At 50.3% G+C, this 13,402-nt stretch overlaps 1 protein-coding gene across 3 annotated transcripts in view; it reads right to left on the reverse strand.

Annotated features, from left to right (window-relative positions):
- LOC143989326 (uncharacterized) overlaps positions 1-13,402 on the reverse strand; it is a 50,160-nt gene that overhangs the window by 21,238 nt on the left and 15,520 nt on the right. The window lies entirely within an intron of this gene.

Raw genomic sequence — 13,402 nt, forward strand, 5'->3', positions numbered from 1 at the left:
TATAAACAAAAATAGAGCGACAATTTTGAAAAAAACGCATTATTTTTTACTTTTTGTTATAATAAATATCCCCCAAAAATATATAAAAAAAACATTTTTTCCCCTCAGTTTAGGCCGATACGTATTCTTCTACATATTTTTGGTAAAAAAAAAAAAAAAATCGCAATAAGCGATTATTGATTGGTTTGCGCAAAAGTTATAGCGTTTACAAAATAGGGATAGTTTTATAGCATTTTTATTAATAATTTTTTATTCTTTTTTTTTTTTTTACTAGTAATGGCGGCGATCTGCGATTTTTATTGTGACTGCGACATTGTGGGGGGACCCATCGGACATTTTTGACACATTTTTGGGACCATTGTCATTTATACAGTAATCACTGCTATATAAATGCAGTGATTCCTGTGTAAATGACACTGGCAGTGAAGGGGTTAACCAGTGGGTGGCAGTGTAGGGGTTAAGTGTTCCTAGGGGTGTGTTACTAACTGTGGGGGGGGGGTTGGGCTTTCATTTAGTGTACACTGATCTCTGCTCCAATCACATGGAGCAGAGATCAGCGTCACTAGTTGCTAGGCAGAATGGAAAAATGTTGTTTATACAGCATTTCCTCCATTCCGCCGTTCCGTGAGACGATCGCGGGGATGCCCGCGGCGATCGAGTCCGCGGGTCCCGCGACCGGACTCACGGGGGTCCCGACCAGCGCGGGAGCGCGCCGCCGGCGGCGCGCTCCCGATGGCATGGCGGCAACGAATATTGGACGTACATGTACGCCAATATGCCTGCCCGTGCCATGCTGTCGACGTACATCGTTGTGCGCTGGTCGGGAAGTGGTTAAGGAGGCCACGATGGTCTCGGCCAGCTTGGGACTCATAGCAGATGTATGTGAAAGGAATGCTGATTAATGAGATCTGGAAAGCCCTGGGTCTCCCGTTGTCTACTTCCAAGAGTATTTCACCCATTGTGGTTTGTGCCAATTAACTCTGCTATTGTATGAAGGAGTTCTGTGTTGATTTATGATAATGTTGAGTGTGTCTTGAGCTTAAAAAAAAAAAAAAAAAAAAAAAAAAAAAAAAGAAGGGGGAGGGCAAGTCTGTCCTAAAGGTCATGTCTCCGAGTCACCTAGGCTGTCTAAAGCAGTGTTTCTCAACTCCAGTCCTCAAGGCGCACCAACAGGTCATGTTTTCAGGATTTCCCCTTCAGATGAAATGGCTGTGGTAATTACTAAGGCAGTGAAAACCCTGAAAACATGACCCGTTGGTGCACCCTGAGGACTGAAGTTGAGAAACACCGGTCTAAAGTAGTATTAAATAATTAGCCCCATGATATATATATATATATATATATATGTGTGTGTGTCATCTCTAAAAAATAAATTAAAAAAAAGTCCATGTTCAGCAATCAAACAAGTCTAGTCTTGTTTTGTGCTTGTGAGCGGTTGGAATATCTGATTATCTATATTCAGACTGGGAGGAAATCGGTATATGATGAAAGCACTCAAGCTGAGTGTAGGGACGTTTTGTTACATTGGGGGCAAGCAGTGGGACGCTTCCTGCAGTCTGGGACATCCAAACCTCCACCTGGATCCAAGGTCCGGAAAGCAAGATGATGAAGATGAAGATGAAGATGAAGATGAAGATGAAGAAGATGAAGGGTACAGATAGCAGCCGCCATGGAAGAGGAATTCAATGCAACTACAGCACAGAGGATCAGTATCAGAGCAGGTCTTGCTGGGATGGTTTGAAGGAAGCGCTAGCCCGTGAGCAGCGTCACCAGGGAAAAGTTCTCCCCTCCAACCAGGAAAGGTCCTGGTCGCAGTATGGATTGTGGGTGCTGTTTTTTTGGAAAAAAACGGCACAAGGAGAAGACAGCTGAATTAACAGGCTGGTCTGGGCAGAGATGAAGCTGGATGAGAGTTATGCCGCGTACACACGACCGGACTTTTCAACATCAAAAAGGTCAGACGGAATGATTCCGGCAGACCATTCGATCGTGTGTGGGGCTGCAGCGGACTTTTGATTTGCAAAAGTCTGACAGACTTTAGAAATGGAACATGTTTCAAATTTTTCCGACAGAACTCCGCCGGACCCAGTTCCTACCGAGAAATCCGCTTGTGTGTGTGCGCTGGTCCGACGGACAAAAACCGACGCTAGGGCAGCTATTGGCTATGAACTTCCTTATTCTAGTCCGGTCGTACGTCATCATGTTCGAATCCGTCGGACTTTGGTGTGATTGTGTGTGTGGCCAAGTCCGTTCGAACTCTGACCAAACTCTGACCAAACTCTGACCAAACTCTGACCAAACTCTGACCAAACTCTGACCAAACTCTGACCAAACTCTGACCAAACTCTGACCAAACTCTGACCAAACTCTGACCAAACTCTGACCAAACTCTGACCAAACTCTGACCAAACTCTGACCAAACTCTGACCAAACTCTGACCAAACTCTGACCAAACTCTGACCAAACTCTGACCAAACTCTGACCAAACTCTGACCAAACTCTGACCAAACTCTGACCAAACTCTGACCAAACTCTGACCAAACTCTGACCAAACTCTGACCAAACTCTGACCAAACTCTGACCAAACTCTGACCAAACTCTGACCAAACTCTGACCAAACTCTGACCAAACTCTGACCAAACTCTGACCAAACTCTGACCAAACTCTGACCAAACTCTGACCAAACTCTGACCAAACTCTGACCAAACTCTGACCAAACTCTGACCAAACTCTGACCAAACTCTGACCAAACTCTGACCAAACTCTGACCAAACTCTGACCAAACTCTGACCAAACTCTGACCAAACTCTGACCAAACTCTGACCAAACTCTGACCAAACTCTGACCAAACTCTGACCAAACTCTGACCAAACTCTGACCAAACTCTGACCAAACTCTGACCAAACTCTGACCAAACTCTGACCAAACTCTGACCAAACTCGTCCCAAACTCGTCCCAAACTCGTCCCAAACTCGTCCCAAACTCGTCCCAAACTCGTCTCTCGAAAAGTCCGGTCGTGTGTACGTGGCATTACAGTGCCCCCCGGTGGCATGTATCCCAAGCACATCCCTGGATAGCAAATGACAGCCCAAACGGAAGGCTTTGGCTACGGCGGCCTGGGACTGTTGTATGTGAAGCTGACAGGGGACTCTAATGCCGCGTACACACGACCGGACTTTTCAACATCAAAAGTCCGACGGAAAAATTCCGACAGACCATTCGATCGTGTGTGGGGCTGCAGCGGACTTTTGATTTGCAAAAGTCTGACAGACTTTAGAAATGGAACATGTTTCAAATTTTTCCGCGGGAACTCAGCCGGACCCAGTTCCTACCGAGAAATCCGCTTGTGTGTGTGCTGGTCCGACGGACAAAAACCGACGCGAGGGCAGCTATTGGCTACTGGCTATGAACTTCCTTATTCTAGTCCAGTCGTACGTCATCACGTTCCAATCCGTCGGACTTTGGTGTGATTGTGTGTGGCCAAGTCCGTTCATTCGTAAAGTCCGTCAGAACTCCGTCGAAAGTCTGTCGGACCTGGTCCCTCAAAGTCCGGTCGTACGTCATCACGTTCCAATCCGTCGGACCTTTGATGGCGAAAAGTCCGGTCGCGTGTACGGGGCATTCGTTTTTACCCAAAACACCAGGAGAAAAAAAAAATTGCGTATGCAATTGCAACTATACAGCCGCCTGCGAATCTTTGCGGCCAAAACAGGCATCGCCCGACGCACCGACATCTACCTTGTAGAACTTTGTAAAAGGTGTGAACAGACGACCAAGTCGCCACTTTTTACCACACTTGACGCTTGATGTCGGAAAGGTCCAAGACGTGCCGATTGCCCTCGTGGAGTGGGCCGCGACCAGAAAGAGGGGGGGGGGCACCTGCCCCTCCAAGGTGTAGGCCTGTACTACAATCTGTCTGATCCACCTGGAAATGGTGGCCGACAAGACCGCCATGCCCTTTCTTGGGACCAGCCACCGAAACAAACACCGAGTCTGACTTCCGGAAGGGAGCCGTGGCAGACAAATACACCCTCAGACCCCGAACCCACATTCAGAGCGTGAAGGGCCACCTCCTTAGGATGGGTCAGCTTAGGACACAGAGATGGTAATACAAAGTCCTCATTGATAGGAAATGCCGAGACAAGCTTCAGCAGAAAAAAAAAAACGGTTGAGGACGCAAAACCACCTTATCCTTGTGGATAACCAGAAGAGGACGCAAAACCACCTTATCCTTGTGGATAACCAGAAGAGGACGCAAAACCACCTTATCCTTGTGGATAACCAGAAGAGGACGCAAAACCACCTTATCCTTGTGGATAACCAGAAGACAAGGACGTCAGTTGCGAAATCCTCTTGGCTGATGTGATTCCCACTAGAACATGGGTCTTCAAACTATGGCCCTCCAGTTTTTCAGAAACTACAATTCCCATCATGCCTAGTCAAGTCTGTGAATGTCAGAGTTTTACAATGCCTCATGGGATGTGTAGTTTCGCAACAGCTGGAGGGCCGTAGTTTGAGGATCCCTGCACTAGAAAGACCACTTTCTGGGAAAAAGAGTCAACAGGGGAAACTCTGATATTTTCAAATGGAGGTTTTTGAAGCGCCAACACCAGGTTCAGAGCCATCGGGGGTAATGGTGGACTCACCAGAAGGAACTACATGTCGCACCCCTTTGGCGTCCGTTGTGATCACTGTCCCTTTCAGGGGTAGGAACGACTTCCAAGACTGAAGAACCGGGGACCTCAACCACCAGATCAGGGAACCCCTGACTAACTTGCTCTGACGATCCACGGACAACGGAGATCTGTCGATCCAGGGACAACGGAGATCTGTCCCCACTTTGTCAAGATCTCCTTCTGCAGGACTTTGGTGTGGAACTGGGCATAAGGCACTGCCTCGAAGGAGGCCACCACGAGTCCCAGGACTCACATGCAGAAGCACAGCGATGACCACTTGCAGTTTCTCAGCAATTTTACCGCGGCTCTGAGAGTCTGCAGCTTACCTGAAGGGAGAAACACTCACTTCCCTGGAGTCCAGCAGTAAGCCTAGGGTACTCCAGATGCCGGGTCGGTACAATCACCGACTTCTTTAGGTTCAACAGCCACCCAAATTCTCGCAGAGTCTGCATGGTGATCGCCACATCCTCCCCTAATTCTGAGGCGGAAGATGCCCTCAGGAGGAGATCGTCTAGGTAACCCACGATCGCGATCCCGCGTTGCCATAGCAACGCCAAAACAGGACCCAATACCTTGGTAAAGACTCGGGGGGCTGATGCCAGGCCAAAAAGGGAGAGCCACAAACTGGTAGTGGGCTTCCCCGACTGCATAATCACAGAAACTTCTGATGCCGGAGACATACGGGTATGTGCAGGTAGGCATCCTGGATGTCCAAGGACGCCAGGGAGTCCCCTTGATGGAGTGCAGAGACTACTGATTGAACCGATTCCATTATGAACCTCTGCACTTTCACAGTCATTGAGGGCTTCTAGATCCAAGATCGGACGTACCCCTTCCTTCTTGGGAACCACAAACAGGTTTGAGTAGAACCCCTGGAAGCGTTCCGGTTCAGGTACAATCACCCCGCGATTCAGCAGGCCCCTTACTGCCCCTAAGAGGGCCTCCCGGTGAACCGGAAGAACAGGTATGCTGGAGGGGGGGGGGGGGAGAATCTGTTTTGCGGCCAAGAGAGAAACTATCTAGTAGCCGGAGGAAATCAGATCGCAGACCCATTGGTCGGACAGTCGAGAAGGACCACCGGGCTGCAAACTCCCGAAGGAGGCATGGGTGGGGGCAAACCTTCATGTGGTAGCACTTTTGTTCGCAGGCTTGCGGTTCCAGGGACGTTTCTGTCCTTCCGTGGTCGTCGTGTCAGGCTGGGGACGTTTTGCCGAAGCTCCGGCCAGACGTTTGTGAGCGGAAAAAGAGGGCCCTTGCCTACGGCGTAGCTCCTTAGCCTTCCTGGCCTGTGGGAGTAGAGTACTCTTACCACCTGTGGCATTTTTAATAAGGTCATCCAAAGAGGCTCCAAAGAGCCGGTCGCCAAGGAAGGGAAGATCCGTCAGGGCTTTTTTGGATGTCTGGTCAGCAGACCAGCATTTTAAACAAATCAGGTGCCTCAACACCAAGGCCAACACCAAAGCCCAACACCAAAGCCCAACACCAAAGCCCAACACCAAAGCCCAACACCAAAGCCCAACACCAAAGCCCAACACCAAAGCCCAACACCAAAGCCCAACACCAAAGCCCAACACCAAAGCCCAACACCAAAGCCCAACACCAAAGCCCAACACCAAAGCCCAACACCAAAGCCCAACACCAAAGCCCAACACCAAAGCCCAACACCAAAGCCCAACACCAAAGCCCAACACCAAAGCCCAACACCAAAGCCCAACACCAAAGCCCAACACCAAAGCCCAACACAGCCCTGGATAACAGAGGAAGAGTATCAGGAGCCGCGTCACTAACGTACTAAAGGTCTAATGCACTAGTTGGTCTGCTAGTTCCACGCAGACAGGGAAGGGCCTGTTGCTCTCCCAATTCACGGTTTCGGCATTAGATGATCTTGGGTGGAGGAATGTGCCTGTCCAGCAGCATGCCGGAGAACCGGCAGTGGGAAAATCTGGAGATTACCACCCCCAAAGCTGAAAGTGCTGACAACAGGGAAGAGCTCTGCCAACCTCTGCCCATCACCGATAGCATGTTCCGGGTTCCACGGACAGGAGATGGTGAACCTCTATCCCCAGACACCAGTTCCAGAGACTGGGGATTTGATAGACTTTTCGGCTGAGGAAGAAGAACCTGATGATCCTCCAGCAGAAGAGCGGGCATCAGGGCCAAACTTCCCTGTGCTCTGCTCAGCACCAACAGCGGTATCTGTGGAATTACCCATGGAATGGTAAACACCACCCAACTGAAGCGCTGGCAGATGGACAGAGAGTCGATGACCTGTGCCCCCACACCTACTCAGGTCAACTATTCCATGCAGCCAAGAAAGGAGACCATGTGGACAGACGAGGAGTTCTCTGACCAACGCTGGTCCAGACCAGACGGAGGTCCGGGACCTCGCTAGTCAACTTTTGATGATGGAGGAGAAATGCGACGGACTCACCCGGGACAGAATGCCAGCCTCTTGTCTACGGACTATGGGCCCCGGCATTTAAAGGAGCTACAAGAATTTAGGAAGAGGTTCTGTAATGCAGAAGGACATTATTAAGGAGGTCATGATGGTCTCGGCCAGCTTGGGACTCATAGCAGCTGCATGTGAAAGGAATGCCGATTAATGAGATCTGGAAAGCCCCGGGTCTCCTGTCCTCTATTTCCGAGAGTCCATCACCCATTGTTATTTGTGACAATTAACCATGCTATTGTGTGAAGGAGTTCTGTGTAGATTTATGATAATGTTAACGGTTTCTTCTGAGATAAAAGACGGCAAGTCTGTCCTAAAGGTCACGTCTCTCATGACCTCTACACACGACCGGTTTTCCCATCGGAATATAAACTCCGAAGGTTCTCCCATCGGAATATAAACTCCGAAGGTTCTCCCATCGGAATATAAACTGCGAAGGTTCTCCCATCGGAATATAAACTCCGAAGGTTTTCCCATCGGAATATAAACTCCGAAGGTTCTCCCATCGGAATATAAACTCCGAAGGTTCTCCCATCGGAATATAAACTCCAAAGGTTCTCCCATCGGAATATAAACTCCAAAGGTTTTCCCATCGGAATCTAAACTCCGAAGCTTTTCCCATCGGAATCTAAACTCCGAAGCTTTTCCCATCGGAATATAAACTCCGAAGGTTTTCCCATCGGAATATAAACTCCAAAAGGTTTTCCCATCGGAATATAAACTCCAAAGGTTCTCCCATCGGAATATAAACTCCAAAGGTTCTCCCATCGGAATATAAACTCCAAAGGTTTTCCCATCGGAATATAAACTCCGAAGGTTCTCCCATCGGAATATAAACTCCGAAGGTTCTCCCATCGGAATATAAACTCCGAAGGTTCTCCCATCGGAATATAAACTCCAAAGGTTCTCCCATCGGAATATAAACTCCGAAGCTTTTCCCATCGGAATATAAACTCCAAAGGTTTTCCCATCGGAATATAAACTCCGAAGGTTCTCCCATCGGAATATAAACTCCAAAGGTTTTCCCATCGGAATATAAACTCCGAAGCTTTTCCCATCGGAATATAAACTCCGAAGGTTCTCCCATCGGAATATAAACTCCAAAGGTTCTCCCATCGGAATATAAACTCCAAAGGTTTTTCCGAGGGAATTCCGCTCAAGCTGTCCTGCGTACACGCGGTCACACCAAATGCCAACCATCAACAATGCGGTGACATACAACACGTATGACAGGACTATAAAAAGGGAAGTTCTATACCAAGTGTGCCACCATTTGTATACATCCCCCCCCCAACCAAGATCCCCTCTCCTGTATACATCCCCCCCCCAACCAAGATCCCCCTCTCCTGTATACACATCCCCCCAACCAAGATCCCCCTCTCCTGTATACACCCCCCCCCCCAACCAAGATCCCCCTCTCCTGTATACACCCCCCCCAACCAAGATCCCCCTCTCCTGTATACACCTCCCCCCCAACCAAGATCCCCTCTCCTGTATACACATCCCCCCCACCAAGATCCCCCTCTCCTGTATACATCCCCCCCCCAACCAAGATCCCCCTCTCCTGTATACACCTCCCCCCCAACCAAGATCCCCTCTCCTGTATACACATCCCCCCCACCAAGATCCCCCTCTCCTGTATACATCCCCCCCCCCAACCAAGATCCCCCTCTCCTGTATACACCTCCCCCCCCAACCAAGATCCCCCTCTCCTGTATACACCTCTACCCCCAACCAAGATCCCCCTCTCCTGTATACACCTCCCCCCCAACCAAGATCCCCCTCTCCTGTATACACCTCCCCCCCAACCAAGATCCCCCTCTCCTGTATACACCTCCCCCCCCCCCCCAACCAAGATCCCCCTCTCCTGTATACACCCCCCCCCACCAAGATCCCCCTCTCCTGTATACACCTCCCCAAACCAAGATCCCCCTCTCCTGTATACAACTCCCCCCCAACCAAGATCCCCCTCTCCTGTATACACCCCCACCAAGATCCCCCTCTCCTGTATACACCTCCCCAAACCAAGATCCCCCTCTCCTGTATACACCTCCCCCCCAACCAAGATCCCCCTCTCCTGTATACACCTCCCCCCCCAACCAAGATCCCCCTCTCCTGTATACACCTCCCCCCAACCAAGATCCCCCTCTCCTGTATACACCTCCCCCCCAACCAAGATCCCCCTCTCCTGTATACACCTCCCCCCAACCAAGATCCCCCTCTCCTGTATAAACCTCCAACCAAGATCCCCCTCTCCTGTATACACCTCCCCCCCCAACCAAGATCCCCCTCTCCTGTATATACCTCCCCCCCCAACCAAGATCCCCCTCTCCTGTATACACCTCCCCCCCAACCAAGACCCCCCTCTCCTGTATATACCTCCCCCCCCAACCAAGATCACCCTCTCCTGTATACACCCCTCCCCCCAACCAAGATCCCCCTCTCCTGTATAAACCTCCAACCAAGATCCCCCTCTCCTGTATACACCCCCCCCCCAACCAAGATCCCCCTCTCCTGTATACACCTCCCCCCAACCAAGATCCCCCTCTCCTGTATACACCTCCCCCCCAACCAAGATCCCCCTCTCCTGTATACACCTCCCCCCCAACCAAGATCACCCTCTCCTGTATAAACCTCCAACCAAGATCCCCCTCTCCTGTATACACCTCCCCCCCAACCAAGATCCCCCTCTCCTGTATACACCTCCCCCCCAACCAAGATCCCCCTCTCCTGTATACACCTCCCCCCCAACCAAGATCCCCCTCTCCTGTATAAACCTTCAACCAAGATCACCCTCTCCTGTATACACCCCCCCCCCCAACCAAGATCCCCCTCTCCTGTATAAACCTCCAACCAAGATCCCCCTCTCCTGTATACACCTCCCCCCCCAACCAAGATCCCCCTCTCCTGTATATACCTCCCCCTCCAACCAAGATCCCCCTCTCCTGTATACACCTCCCCCCCAACCAAGACCCCCCTCTCCTGTATATACCTCCCCCCCCAACCAAGACCCCCCTCTCCTGTATATACCTCCCCCCCCAACCAAGATCACCCTCTCCTGTATACACCCCTCCCCCCAACCAAGATCCCCCTCTCCTGTATAAACCTCCAACCAAGATCCCCCTCTCCTGTATACACCTCCCCCCAACCAAGATCCCCCTCTCCTGTATACACATCACCCCAACCAAGATCTCCCTCTCCTGTATACACCTCCCCCCCAACCAAGATCCCCCTCTCCTGTATATACCCCCCCCCAACCAAGATCCCCCTCTCCTGTATAAACCTCCAACCAAGATCCCCCTCTCCTGTATACACCTCCCCCCCAACCAAGATCCCCCCTCTCCTGTATACACCTCCCCCCCAACCAAGATCCCCCTCTCCTGTATAAACCTTCAACCAAGATCACCCTCTCCTGTATAAACCTCCAACCAAGATCCCCCTCTCCTGTATACACCTCCCCCCAACCAAGATCCCCCTCTCCTGTATACACCTCCCCCCCAACCAAGATCCCCCCTCTCCTGTATACACCTCCCCCCCAACCAAGATCCCCCTCTCCTGTATAAACCTTCAACCAAGATCACCCTCTCCTGTATAAACCTCCAACCAAGATCCCCCTCTCCTGTATACACCTCCCCCCAACCAAGATCCCCCTCTCCTGTATACACCTCCTCCCCCCAACCAAGATCCCCCTCTCCTGTATACACCTCCCCCCCACCAAGATCCCCCTCTCCTGTATACACCTCCCCCCCCAACCAAGATTCCCCTCTCCTGTATACACCTCCCCAAACCAAGATCCCCCTCTCCTGTATACACCTCCCCCCCAACCAAAATCCCCCTCTCCTGTATACACCTCCCCCCCAACCAAGATCCCCCTCTCCTGTATACACCTCCCCCCCAACCAAGATCCCCCTCTCCTGTATACACCTCCCCCCCAACCAAGATCCCCCTCTCCTGTATACACCTCCCCAAACCAAGATCCCCCTCTCCTGTATACACCCCCCCCCACACTTGTATACATTGCCTTTGCCCTCCCCCCTTCGCCCTCCCCCCTTTTCAAGTGGTAATAAAGTCAGTTTGTTAGAAAATCTCTGACATACAGGAGATAGAGATATATATTATTCTATCCTATATAACGGAGGACATCTTATCCGTCTGTCATAAACGTTTCCTCCTTCCTGTCCTCTTCACCGAGCCGTCAATGTGCAGCTCAGTGAACACTTACATCCCAGATCTGTGCCGCTGTCATGTGACTGCCGTGGGCATGCGTGGGAGTGACATCATCATGGTCCAAGCCAATGAGGTGAATGGAACCCAGAAGGAAGACCGGGTGAAGATGGAAGAGCCCCGGGACCAGCCGGACTGATTACAGCTCAGGACTCTGTGCAGGCCAGTTACCCTCCTCCACCCCAAAAATCACTCATCCATGTGTTTATGGACCTTGCCGTGTACATTGGTCATTACCACTTGGTGGGGGGGATGGATTATGGTAGGGTGGGTCGATATTATGGTGGGGGGTGGGAGGATTATGGTGTGGGGGGAGGGGGTATTATGGAGTGGGAGGATTATGGAGTGGGGGGGAGGGGGTATTATCGAGTGGGGGGGAGGGGGGATTATGGAGTGGGGGAGAGGGGATTATGGTGGGGGGGTTACTTTTCAGAGGTTGGACTTGGCCCCTTAGTTCCAGTGAAGGGAACTCTTAAGGCGTCAGCATACCAAGACATTTTGGACAATTTCATGCTCCCAACTTTGTGGGAACAGTTTGGGGACGGCCCCTTCCTGTTCCAACATGATTGCTAAACAGCGCACAAAGCAAGGTCCATAAAGACATGGATGAGCCAGTTTGGGGTGGAGGTACTTGACTGGCCTGCACAGAGTCCTGACCTCAACCCCCATAGAACACCTTTAGGATGAATTAGATCGGAGACTGCGAGGTAGGCCTTCTCATCCAACATCAGTGCCTGACCTCACAAAAGTGCTTCTGGAAGAATGGTCAAACATTTCCCATAGACACCCTCCTAAACCTTGTGTGCAAAGGGCCAACTCAACATTGAACCCCCCGGACAAAGACTTGGGGGGGGGGGGGTCATTAAAGTTCATATGCGTGTAAAGGCAGGTGTCCCAATACTTTTGGAGAGAATATATATATATATATATATATATATATATATATATATATATATATATATATATATATATACATATATACACACACACACACACACACACACACACGGCCTGGAAAAAGTATTCATACCCCCTGACATTCCCCACATTTTCTTACAACCAGAAAACCATAAATGTATTTTATTGGGATTTTATGTGATGGACCAACACAAAGTGTCACATAATTGTGAAGTGGAAGGAAAATGATAAATGATACAAATAAATATGTGAAAAGTGTGGGGGAGGGGCATTTGTATGGCGCCCCCCGGAGTCAATACTTTGTAGAACCCCCTTTCTCTACAAGTCTTTTTGGGGGTGTCTCTACCAGCTTTGCCCATCTAGAGAGGACATTTCTGCCCATTCTTCTTCTTTGTAAAATATCTCAAGCTCTGTCAGATTGGATGGAGAGCGTCTGTGATCAGCAATTTTCAAGTCTGGCCACAGATTCTCAATGGGATTTAGGTCTGGACTGTGACTGGGCCATTCTAACACATGGATATGCTTTGATGTAAACCATTCCATTGTAGCTCTGGCTGGATGTTTCGGGTCGTTGTCCTGCTGGAAGGGGAACCTCCGCCCCGGTCTCAAGTCTTTTGCCGACTCTAACAGGTTTTCTTCTAAGATTGTCCTGTATTTGTCTCCATCCATCTTCCCATCAACTCTGACCAGCTTCCCTGTCCCTGCTGAAGAAAACCATCCCCACCACATGATGCTGCCACCACCATGTCTCACGGTGGGGATGGTGTGTTCGGGGGATGGGCGGTGTTAGTTTTCCCCACACATAGCGTTTTGCTTTTAGGCCATAAAGTAGAATTTTGGTCTCCTCTGACCAGATCACCTTCTTGCACATGTTTGCTGTCCCCTCCCCCACATGGCTTCTCACAAACTACAAACAGGACTTCTTATGACTTTCTTCCTCCAATGTCTTTCTTCTTGTCACTCTTCCATAAAGGGCAGATTTGTGGAGAGACGACTAATAATTGTCCTGTGGACAGATTCTCCCCCCTGAGCTGTGGATCTCTGCAGCTCCTCCAGAGTCACCATGGACCTCTTGGCTCTTCTCTGATGAATGCTCTCCTTGCCCGGCCCGGTCAGTTTAGGTGGACGGTCATGT

Source organism: Lithobates pipiens, unplaced genomic scaffold, assembly GCF_037356315.1.
Source record: "Lithobates pipiens isolate NorthernLeopardFrog02 unplaced genomic scaffold, aLitPip1_a1.2 Scaffold_18, whole genome shotgun sequence".
Classification (NCBI taxonomy): Eukaryota; Metazoa; Chordata; class Amphibia; order Anura; family Ranidae; genus Lithobates; species Lithobates pipiens.